Source organism: Grammomys surdaster, unplaced genomic scaffold (assembly GCF_004785775.1).
Source record: "Grammomys surdaster isolate TR1022 unplaced genomic scaffold, NIH_TR_1.0 165, whole genome shotgun sequence".
Classification (NCBI taxonomy): Eukaryota; Metazoa; Chordata; class Mammalia; order Rodentia; family Muridae; genus Grammomys; species Grammomys surdaster.
The window spans coordinates 12,499,330-12,511,732 of record NW_021604613.1 but is presented as its reverse complement, the minus strand read 5'-3'; the positions used below and the strand labels follow the sequence as shown (position 1 = coordinate 12,511,732).

General features: G+C 44.3%; 1 protein-coding gene across 8 annotated transcripts in view; it reads right to left on the bottom strand.

Annotated features, from left to right (window-relative positions):
* The window catches only part of Cflar (CASP8 and FADD like apoptosis regulator), a 66,159-nt gene extending 62,858 nt beyond the window's left edge, over positions 1 to 3,301 (bottom strand). For 3 of the 8 annotated variants that reach the window (XR_003711230.1, XM_028765848.1, XM_028765855.1), the window contains exons 1-2: positions 3,004 to 3,301; positions 545 to 633 (exon numbers count right to left, since the gene is read on the bottom strand). The gene's annotated coding sequence lies outside the window, so the exon portion shown is untranslated. Of the gene's footprint in view, positions 1 to 255; positions 634 to 1,400; positions 1,574 to 2,231; positions 2,315 to 3,003 lie in introns of those variants that run through there. The other 5 variants (XM_028765852.1, XM_028765850.1, XM_028765849.1 and 2 more) reach the window with 5 other exon arrangements.
* Between the last annotated feature and the right edge of the window lie 9,102 nt (positions 3,302 to 12,403).

Sequence of the window (12,403 nt, the reverse complement as noted above, 5' to 3'; positions counted from 1 at the left end):
GACAGCTGCCCCAGGTGGGGTGTTAAGTCTTCCCAGAGGTGAAGGTCAGCCAGGGCATCATAACACAGGTAGTGGTTCTTGCTTCAGAGATTTAAGAAAAATAATGCTTTGCGTATAGGAAGACCTTGGGCCAAACCCTTTACTGCCTCACACTTGGCCAGCAGACTTCTTCCCAGGGCAAGCTGTCCTTGAGCTTTGTGCAGGTGGCCTCTACGCTGAGATTACAGAAACAAACAAACAAAAACAACCAAGTACCTTGTCCAGAACTTTACACCATCAAGAGCCACTCACTAAATTAACAAGGAGGCATTTGAGTCCAGTAACGAGTTTAATTTAATAAGTTTTTGGCTCTCTTCAAGAAAGACTTGGATTTAATGTGCCACAAGTCTGGAGGTGCTGTGACTGGATCCCCAAAAAGCACAGAAGGAACCAAGAGTGGAAGACAGGAAACGAACACTTTTCTACATCAATCAGGAGTCAGCTCTCCAACGTCCCAAGTCACTCTGAGAACAGCGAGAATAGGAAGGGTTCTCGGATTACTCACACCGGGCGGTCGCTGGCCCATCCCACTCAATAGTGACTTTGTCGCCTGTCTTCGCTAGAGACCTCCAGAAAACTGGATCGAACGAGACCCTGGAAAGAGCACAAATAGGAGCGGCCTCTTCAGTAGGCGTCCTGGAAAGTCAGCCTGCGGAGCTGGCCCAAGCTGTTAGCCAGGTGACATGCCCAGCAAGCCCAACAGGTTCAGGAGTGTGGCGCGATGGTACTCTCCCAGGACATCGCTAAGAACACCAGAGTACTCTTGCAGGGCAGAATGCCCCCCGAGTGTGACCAAAGAGAAGAGCTCCGAAAAGATGCGAACGCCCGCCATTCCACCAAGACTGAGTCGTGGCCATTGCTGGACTCCAAAACTCTAACGAGAGGGCGGAGGAAAGTTACAGGAAACCAGAGAGGAAATCAACTTCCGCCTCTACAGGCGGAACAGACCAGTCAAGACTCAAAATCCAAAAAGACCCTCCCCCGCCCTTCCCCCACTCCCCTTCCCCTACCTCCACCCCCACCCACGGGTTCTCGCAGCTTGGGAAACTGGTTTAAGTTAGCAAGTGGTGACTTGCTAAAGAAACAAATGTCATCAAACAATGTACAACATAAAACTTCTAGAAAAAACCATTTAAGCTGAATGTGGTGGTGCACGCACAACATTGGGGGCGGGTGGGGAAAGGGGTAGCTGCTGAGAAGGGAAGATCAGGAATTGTAGACCATCCTGTGCTACATAGTAAGATCAAGGCAAAAAATAAAAAGCCCATATTTCCCAGGTCATTCAACAGAAAAGCTACAAATAGAAGAACTGTTGACCAAAATGATAGTTTCTGTAAAGAAAGCTTTGAAAATTCGCTTACAGCTAGGTGCTGGTAGCATGACAGGGCAAGACAGTACAGAGGTTACTCCGTCTTGAATTCTTGCTGAGGCGATTTCAGGTTTAACTAGAATTTGAATTTGATGAAAAATCCCATGGAAATTTGTCCAACTCTATTCTAGGAACCCAAATTCAAGATGCCCCAGCTAGCTTAGCTTCTGTCATACTGCCGTCTTGTGCAAACCTCCCCCCCTCCAGCAAACTGCTTATCTTAGTTGTCAAGTTGCTTATTTACCCAAAGCCTCCCCCTCCCGCCCCCCAGCTGCCAAGTGAGGTGCCAGGACATGGCTTCTGCCTTCAAAAACCCTGTGCTCTGGACACTGGTCACTGAATACACCCAATACCTAAGTGCCATCCCAGCTGGCTGGAATAAAGACTTTCAAATGGCTATAAACTGTGGCTCAGTGGTTATCTCTGGTGGGCTCCCAGGAACAGTGACTAATAGCAGCATGCACCTTTAATCCTAGCAATGCAATCAGGAGGCAGACACAGGTGGATCTCTGCACAGTCTAGGCCAGCCTGGTCTACATAGTGAGTTTAAGGAGGACCAGGGCTACATAAAGAGCACTGTCTCAGAAAACCAAAACATAAAATAAAAGTAATTTGCTTACAAAGCAAGATTGTTGTGATACCAAAGAGCTGAGCCTTTTGCTTTGCTCAGAACCTTTTTTAAACTAGGGGATCGATCTTTTATCAAAAATCTCTTCTTAGAGAGGTTTTAGATTTTAGATGATCCTTGTTGGCCAAGGCCTGACTTATACTACTTCCTACTGGCCCCACCCCTTTTAGTGTAAGAACAAATTTCAAAGGTTACCTGAACCCGAGGGATTTATTAGAGTCCTTGGATTTACTTCCAGCTTTCCAGAATTTACTGTGAATACCAGTGGCCTTTGTTCTACTGCATTTCTTTGTTAATGTTCAAGCGAACTTGTCCACCCAGATAGAAAGATAGATAGATAGATAGATAGATAGATAGATAGATAGATAGATAGATAGAGACAGATAGACAGATAAGAGATAGATGTGTGTGTGTGTGTGTGTGTGTGTGTGTGAGAGAGAGAGAGAGAGAGAGAGAGAGAGAGAGAGAGAATATTAACTTTTCAAAAAGAAAACTGGTAATTGGACAGTTCAAGTCCAGGAAATGAGTAATGATGTTTTGTGCATGACTAATTGTGGCTCTGCTAGCAAAGGGAACACAGGAATGCTCTCTGCTGGGGTTTATGGGTGCTCCCTCCTGTCCTCAAGATGCAGTCTCTACAGCTCCGGAATGCTCAAGGGTCATTAAGGGCTACTTCCCCGGGGGGTCCCATCGCCTGAACACCTCAGGCCGCCTTAGGCTGGGGATTGTCGCCACCTGCGGTCGCCCTGCGCCCTGTCCCGTACCCAGCCGGCCAAGCAGGTGGAGGAGCTGTAGTCCTCCGCGCCCTCCCCGCCTCCGCGCGCCGTTCCCTGTGCGCCGGCGCAGGGCTCACAGCGACCTTCAGGGCCGGGCTAGAACGCGCAAGGCACAGCAGCCGGGGACTCAGGGTCCCGGGCTCGCGCAGCGCCGCAAGTAGCGCGCGGGTTACACCGCGCAGGTCACGTACCCGTCCGGCCCTAAGTGGCTGCTTGGGAGGCTCAGGTCTCAGAGACTTCACTGCGTGCCTTAGAGTCCGCAAAATGGAGACGCCCAGAAACCGAAAGCAGACGTGGCAGCAGGCGCGGCTTCTCTGAGCTCTAGCCCGCATCCTGGGCCGGGCTTTAGCAACACACGTTCTCTCCAGCCCCTTACTTGACTTTATAAAGACAAAAAAGGGGCTTTGGCTAGATACGTATTCCACTTTTAATTTCTAGAGATGTTTGAAATATAGAAAAACACAAATAAAATAGCAAACCTCTTTATTTCTAGAATTCTGAACTCAATATTGTGGGATTCCTTACTCATCCGGTGGAATCGCCCCAGTGGGAGGGGACAAAGTATTAACACATCTTCTGGGTTGGTCACTTACTCTCTTGTTTGAGCCTGTCCTGGAGAGTGGTTAATATCTATAGTGACACTCCCCCGGAGAAAACTGATTTTCCCTTTCTCAGCAGCTATCAGTTGCACATAGCTTCTTGGTTAGGGGCGGGACTCTGTCCACTTCCCCGTCTCAGGGCTGGGATTTTGTCTGGTTTGAGCCTGTACGGATCTTGTATGTATTGGCAAAGCCTTCATGAATTCATGTGTATTAACATTAGTTCTGTTGTGTCAAGAAGAATTTCCTTGGGGTTATCTACTATCTCTGTCTCTTCCAAGCTTTCCACCTTCACTTGTGGACAGATCCCTGAGCCCTGAGCCTTGGGGTGGGGTGGGGTGGCAAACACATTCCATTTAGGGCTGAATGCTCCAAAGTCTCTTCCTCTCCACGCTGTCTAGTTGTGGGTCTCTGTTAATTCACAATTACTACAAGAAGCAGCTGCTCTGATGAGGTGCAAGTGAGACACTGAACAACGGGTGTGGGAATATGTCATTAGGGGTCTTTTCTTTCTTTTTTTTTTCTTTTTTCTTTTTTTTTTGTTTTTTGTTTTGTTTTGTTTTGTTTTGTTTTTCGAGACAGGGTTTCTCTGTATAGCCCGGGCTGTCCTGGAACTCACTCTGTAGACCAGGCTGGCCTCGAACTCGGAAGTCTGCCTGCCTCTGCCTCCCAAGTGCTGGGATTAAAGGCGTGCGCTACCACCGCCCAGCGGGTCATTTTATTACTTTGTCCTTTTAGTAGAAGATTTTTCTCCTAGGGTCCATGACCTGTCTAGTCTCAGGTTCTTGGCCACTTGAACAGTGTCATATATGACAAACATCTGATGTAGTGGGCGTTAAATCTGATTTTTTTTAAGTGGTTGATTACTTCCATAACATTTATACCACTATTGCACAGGTATACCTTGCCCATAAGTCACTGTTGTATGTCACAGGGTATCAAGGCCAAAATTATTTAGGATCTTGAGTTTTAGCAGTTCTGTCTCATTCTTAAATCTAAATACCACTCAAAAATTACAATTTGATTTATTTTTTAAAAAGGCAAGCATGTTTGGGACAAGGAGATGTCCCAGCAGGTAAATGTGCTTGTTGCCAAACTTGACTACCCAAGACTCATCCCATGAACCCATGTGGTGGAAGAGGACAGGAAGCAAAGGAGAGAATCAGCTCTACAAGCTGTCCTCTAATGACCACATGTGTGTCAGGGGATGTGTGTCCAGACACATAAACATAAGAAAATTAAAACTAAGCCTTTAACCTTTAAGCCCTGATCTAAATTACACTTTAAAACATGTTACTTAAGGGCCGGGCCAAATGGAACAACCAGTAAATATTTTTCCCTGCTCCCAAAGACCGATGACTTGAGATGAATTCCTAGAACCCTTGTAAAAGTAAAAAGAAAAAAAAACCACACTCACACAGGTGGTCTCTGACTTCCACATGTGTGTGATGTTGTACACATATCAGTGCATATATGGAACACACATAGTAATAAATGAAAAAATGTAAACCATATAACTTAGAAAGCTCAGAATATATATCCCATAAAATAATAGGACACAGCTGTCCCTGGAAGAGCCTGTAACCATACTTGGGTATGTCTTACTCTTTCCCTGAGCGTTTTGCTACTAACCTCTATGCTTACAACCTATGGTAAAAATGTAGTTTAACCTCAGCCTCCCAAGTAGCTGGGATTCTAGGCCTGTGGTCACAAGATCCAGCTCAAACCTTTAATTCATTCATTCACTACTATATGTTATTATGTTTTCTTGTGTATCAAGTTTTATTTCTCATTCTTATCGAGTTCATATAAATAATACTTGGATAACTAAAATTTAACAAGCATTTATGTTCTTTTTCTGTAGGAGAGCATGCTGAAAAGACAAAAATGTTGCATCAAGAACTTTTAGGGGGTTGGAGAGATGGCTCAGTGATTAAGAGCACTGACTGCTCTTCCAGAGGTCCTGAGTTCAATTTCCAGCAAGCACATGGTGGTTCACAACCATCTGTAATGAGATCTATTGCCCTTTTCTGGTGTGTCTGAAGAGAGCAACAGTGTACTCATATACATAAAGTAAATCAATAAATCTTAAGGGTAGGGGGACTTTTAGAAGGATATGGTAGCACACATCTTTAATCCCAGCACTTCGGAGACAGAGGTAAGAGGATCTCTGTGAGTTCAAAGCCAGCTTGGTCTACAAGAACAAATGTCAAGACAGCCAGGGCTACACAGGGAAAACCTGTCTTGAAAACATAAAAAAAGAACTTTTAAATAATGTTGTAAAGAGTTTCCCACAAAATGTCTAGTGGCATACTGTCCCCAGATTCATTTTATGAACCCCATCAAGACTTTACCACCTCATAGATACTCTAAGAGTCAAGCATGCCAGGCTGTTATAAATACACTTCTACTTCTACCCAGGGGTCAGAGACTTAGAAAGCTCTGTTAAACTGTAGCCATGTACCCTTATTCTGCGTGAAGAAATGATGTTAATTGTACTGTTAGGATATTATTGTATTTTCTGTTGCTGTATGTCTCCCTGCCCCTTGTTTTCTTGAGACAAAGCCTCACTATGTAGCCCTAGTTGGCCCAGAACTTACAGTGGTCCTCCTGCCTCTGCCTCTGCCTCTCCAAGTGCTGGGATTAGAGTTGTATATCTATGTATCACCACACCTGACACTCTCCATATATATACGCATATCTCTATCTCCGTGCGTGTGTATTTTATATTTTGCTGTAAAGTATGTGTGTATATGTGTACATATGCACATGGATACCCATGGAGGCCATATAACGTCTCACAAAACTAGAGTTACTCTGTTTATAAAATATCTTGGTATTAGGTTGCCTGTATTTCTTTATTTGTAGTCCACCCACCTCTCGGTGCTGGAGTAAAAGTATATGCACTAGCTATGTGACGGCATTAATTAAGAGAATGTGTCTTTGTGTGTGCACAGATGCATGTGGGTACCGTGAAAGCCACATCAGATCCCATGGAACTAGAGTTACATCTGTTTGTGAAACATCTGGTGTGGTGTGGGTGTGGGAACCGGACTCGGGTCCTCTGGAGGAACAGCAAGCAACTTTAACTTCAGAACCACCTTTCCAGTCCCCAGACTTTTTTGTTTGTTTTTTTGTTTTTTGGTGTTTTTTTTGTTTTTGTTTTTGTTTTTGTTTTTTTGGTTTTTCGAAACAGGGTTTCTCTGTGTAGTCCTGGCTGTCCTGGAACTCACTCTGTAGACCAGGCTGGCCTCGAACTCAGAAATCCGCCTGCCTCTGCCTCCCAAGTGCTGGGATTAAAGGCATGCACCACCACTGCCTGGCTACAGACTTATATTTTTTAAGATATTGAAAATCCTTTTCATATTTTTTTACATTTCCAGCTCATCACAGAAATGTTACATTTTTTTCCATTTTTATTGGTTATTTTATTTATTTACATTTCAAATGTTATCCCCTTTCCAAGTTTTCCCTCCAGAAACCCCCTATCCCATCCCCCATCCCCCTGCCTCTATGAGGGTGCTCCCCAACCTGCCCATCCACTCCTGCCTCAGTGCCCTAGTATTCCCCTACCCTGGGTCATCAAGTGTCCACAGGACCAAGGGGCTTTCCTCCCAATGATGTCAGATAAAGCCATCCTCTGCTACATATCCATCTGGAGCCATGGGTCCCCCCCGTGTGTACTTTTTGGTTGGTGGTTTAGTCCCTGGGAGCATTGGGGGATCTGGTTGGTTGATATTGTTATTCTTCCTATGTTGCAAACCCCTTTACCCTCTTCAGTCCTTGCCCTAACTCCTCCACTGGAGTTCCTGTGCTCAGGCCAATGTTTGGCTGCATGCATCCGCATCTGTATTGGTCAGCTCTGGCAGAGCCTCTCAGGGGACTGCTATACCAGGCTCCTGTCAGCAAGCTCTTCTTGGCATCATCAATAGTGTCCAGGCTTGGTGTCTACAATTGGGATGGCTCCCTAGGTGGGGCAGTCTCTGGATGGCCTTTCCTTCAGTCTTTGCTTTACTCTTTGTCCCTGCATTTCCTTTTGATAGAAGGAATTTTGGATTAATATTTTTGAGGTGGGTGGGTGGGTGGCTCATCCCTCAACCAGGGACAATGTGTACCCACTGGATATGATCTCTACAGGTTCTATCTTCCCTTTGTTGAGTATTCCAGGTCCTGGGTATCTCTTGGGTCTCTGGCACCTGGGACTTTCTAGTGGCTAGCCGCAGTTCCCCCTTCCCCACTGCTATACACTACCTTTCAAAATCCTGAACCTCTGTACTTCTCCCCATCTCCTCCCATATCTGAACCTGACTCCCTTTTTCCCTCCCCCTCTTCTCTCCCTCCCAGATCCCTCTCTCCCTCTACTTCCTGTGATTATTTTCTTCCCCCTTCTGACTTTAGGGTTTCCTCCTGGACATTCCATGGCAGTTGGCATAAAGTATGGACGTCATCAAGGTGATGCTGAGTCTCTGCCTACTAAAGACTCACCCCCATCACTAGTGAAGGCACATTCAATGGGAAGGTTGTCCACACCAGCAACCATCCCGAGCCTGATCAGGAATGGTCCCATTAACTAGATAGGTATGACAAATTCCACAAGCCAGCTTAAGGTCAGATCTGTCTAGGATGGCACGAGTTAAAAATCAGTTTCTAAAATGTCTTTCAACTTGTGTAGCCAACTTTTCTCTGCATCCCACAAATATATACTGAGGCTCTTTTCCATGTGGTAGTCAGCTCCAAGAAGCCATCGTTCAGTAAGCACAGGAGCATGCCTGGGTCTTCCTCTGTTTCCATAGATACCTCATCTCCTAATGCAGTTTTTTTCCCTATTGCACTTTAGTTGCACTTTGAGTACCCAGATCTCATCCGTTTATTCCATAACATCCAAAAATGCTTTCAGTGATCCTGATGCTGCCAAAAACTCACTATGAGTGCTTATTGGAAGCTCTGTGGTGTCTAGGAAATACATAATGGAGCTGTTTCTTGGGGTTATTAAGGATGAAACATCATGATCAAAAGCAACTTGAGGAGGAAAGAGTTTGTTTGGCTTACAAATCCTGAATCATAGTCTACTGAAGGAAGCCAAAGCAGGAAGTCAAACTGGGTGAGAACCTGGAGGCAGGAGCTGGAGCAGAGGCCGCAAAGGGATGCTGCTTACTGGCTTGCTCAGCCTGCTTTCCTATAGCATTCCGGACCATCTGCCCAAAGGGATGGCACCATCCACAATGGGTTGGGTCTTCCCCCATCAATCACTGATTAAGAAAATGTTCCACAGGTTTGCCTAAAGCCTCATCTTATGTTTTTTGTTTGTTTGTTTGTTTGTTTGTTTGTTTTTGTTGTTGTTGTTTTGAGACAGGGTTTCTCTGTATAGCCCTGGCTGTCCTGGAACTCACTCTGTAGACCAGGCTGGCCTTGAACTCAGAAATTCACCTGCCTCTGCCTCCCAAGTGCTGGGATTAAAGGTGTGTGCTACCACTGCCTGGCAAGCCTCATCTTATGGATGGATTTCTCAGCTGAAGTTCCCCCTCTCTTAGCTTATCTAAAGTTGACTTGAAACTAGCAAGCACCACCTGTAAAAGCTAGGAAGCAATCTGCTGGTTCTGAGAGTATTTACGCTTAGAGTAAGATGTTCTCCACCAGAAGCATCTTCTGGCTTTTACTTAATGTCACTGAGGTAGGTATCTACCCATAGAAGCTTATCTCATCCACAGCTCCTGTCTCTAGAGTAAGCCGGTGAGATGAAGAGGGAGTGCCTGAGGCTCTGAAAGCCATCTTAAACTCCACAAAGCTCGTTAGACCAGAGCCTGCTGCATTTTCTGTTAGACTGTTTGATGGGTTCCGTTTGATATTGCTCACAGCTGCCCACCACACAGCAACCCTCCGTTCTTCAGTTGTAAATCTCCGGGCAACAGTATTATGAAGGGAAGCTTCCTCCCTGAGCCAGTGGATCTTTCATAGGCTGATTTCTTGGAACACTTGATGTCCTGGAAGCCTCAAGGAGCTTTCATCGGGGTCTGAACTTGAAGATGGGGCAACTTGGCCTTTACCATATATGTTAATATTGATTTATTAGTTCATACTTTAGTTAATTTATGGGTGAAAATCTGTATCAATCAATATTTGTTTTGATATTCAACTTATCATTATTTGGCCCAGAGAAAAACCTTCCAGATTGACTTCATGCTCCTTTGGTTCTTTGAGCACTTCCTTGATAGCAATCTCTAAGTGCTCCCTGTGCAACTTGCTGTTCCCAAACTCCGGTGCTGGAGCCAGTTGCTTTCTCAGGGGTCTTGACTCCCTTTAGTTAAGCATTTAGTATGTAGAACTCAAGCTTTAGATGCTGTGTATGCTCATTGTTATAGGCAGGTAAGGTAACTGCTCTAAGGCCCCTTGATGGACAGTGTCAAGGTGTGTGTGTGTGTGTGTGTGTGTGTGTGTGTGTGCACACGCATGTGTGGACACTGGTGTGCATGTCTCTGTGTGTTTGGGTATGTGTAAATCTTCCTTATCTATTACTACTATATGTTCCTGTGTTTCTTGAAAACTACAAGTTCCAACAAGCAATCTCATTCAAATACAGAAGCTTAGACTGATGTTTCTCTTTTGCATTTTTCCAATTCCCCTTTCCAGTGAAATTTCAACTTAACTGAGTGAGCCTTGTACAGTCGGTCTCCCGCTGTCACTGCTGAGTCTCCTGCGTGACAATCTTTTCAGCCTACTGGGGTACCAGTACTCCCCACCACACAGCCACTCTGCCTCATGTCCCCTTTGTTCCTTAGTGACTTTAGGATTGTCTTGTTACGAATGAAAACAGGAAAGGATATAGGGGATAAACTTCTAAACTTTGTGAATGGAGGCTGGGACTACAGTGTAACGATGGAGCACTCGCCTGGCATGTACGGGCGCCCTAGCACTATTAAAAATGAAAATAAATAATAATTCGTGCATGAGGAAGATGAGGGGACAGAAAGAGGATAGTATGGTCAAAAACTATAGTTAGATAAGAGGAATAAGCTTTGATTTTCTATGGCACGGCAGGAAGATTACAATTAACAATATTTTCTTATCTATTTCAAATAGCCAGATGTGCCGGTTAGCTTTTTGTCAACTTGACACAAGCCAGGGTCACCTGGAAAGGAGAAACTTCAAGTGAGAAAATGTCTCTGGAAGCAAATCTGTGGGATATTTTCTTAATTAGTGGTGGATGTGGAAGGGCCCAGCTCACTGTGGGCTGTGCTCCCCTCGGGGAAGTAGTCCGGGTGCTAAGAAAGCAGGCTGAATAAGCCACGGGGAGCAAACCAACAAACAGCTTTACTCTGTGGTTTCTGTTTCAGCTCCTACCTCATTCCTTCCTTCCCTGAGCTCTGTCCTGACTTCCCCCATGAAGAAAGGTGACCTGGGAGGTGTAAGAGGAAAGAAGCACAGCCTCTCTTCCCTCAAGTTACTCTTGACCTTGCTCTTTACCGCTGCAATAGAAAACAAGATGGGCCACCAAAAGATAGGACTTGTTATACTCTTATAATTCTTAAAGGTATCCAGGTGTAGTGTCTCACACCTTTGATCCCAGCATGCAGACAGGCAGATCTCTGTAAGTTTGAGGCCAGCCTGGTCTACGGAGTGAGTCCAGGACACCAGAGCTATTATACAGATTAGCTTTGTCCTGAAAAACCAAAACTGTTGTTGTTAATATTAATTGATTTTTACTAATTATCATCTCTGGGTATTAACTATTAATTGATAAAATTATAATCTGTTGTTTTTTATTATCAATCAGTTCATTGATTGATTAATATTAATTAATATCTTTGTTCAGTTCCCAGATAAAAAACACAAAACCTTTACATTTATAATAAGCCTTAACAGCATTAGAGTTGGGCAGATCTCAACCCTTTGTGCTATTTTGTCTACTTCCCTGTGAATAACCCAGAGTTATAACTTGCCATGTTCTGCCTGAGCCACTCCTAACTCCAATTAGCCAGCCATCAAGGCTGTGTTTTCACATGGCGTCTTTTCCTCTCTCCTCATCTCTCTCCCTTCCTGGGTGCGATCTCTGCCTTAGAATCCAAAGCCCCGCTTACCTGTCTTCTGCCCAGCTACAGGCTGTAGGCATCTGTACTGACTGGTTTTGTGTGTCAACTTGACACAAGCTGGAGTTATCACAGAGAAAGGAGCCTCCCTTGAGGAAATGCCTCCATGAGATCCAGCTGTAAGGCATTTTCTCAATCAGTGATCAAGGGTGGAAGGACCTATTCTGGGTGGTGCCATCTCTGGGCTGGTAGTCCTGGGTTCTATAAGAAAGCAAGCTGAGCAAGGCAAAGGAAGTAAGTTAGTAACATCCCTCTGCATCAGCTCCTGCTTTCTGATCTGCCTGTGTTCCAATCCTGACTTCCTTTGGTGATGAACAGCAATGTGGAAATGTAAGCTGAATAAACCATTTCCTCTGCAACTTGCTTCTTGGTGCAGGAATAGAAACCCTAACTAAGACAGCATCTTTATTCACCAATCAGGGATAACTTGGGGAACAAGGTAACATTGCATCACTTGGTATATGTAAGGATCTCCTCACCCCTGGGGGGCAGCCAGACCTTGGGGTCCGGTATTTAGCATTATGATACATAGCAACAGATCAAACCAGATCCAACTTCTACACAAAAATAAATAAATAAATAAATAAACTTAAAGGTACATTTTAAGGTGATAGATTTTCTTTTTTCTTTAAAAAAAGTGGTAAAAATCAAACCTTTACTTAAAATAATGCATATTGATTTAAATATTTTGCTGTGATAGCATCCATTTATATATTGGTATTATTTATTTACTCTAATAAGAGATCTATCAAACATGATCTTTCTTGAAACTAATAAGCACATTATTTTACTTTCACTTCTAAAATTCAGTCTCTTACATATAATCAAAATAGTTCCATGCCTATCTTAGAGCCAATCAAAAGTAGATTTAAGGATCTGGAGTTAAAAATCTCAATAAGCTAAAGATT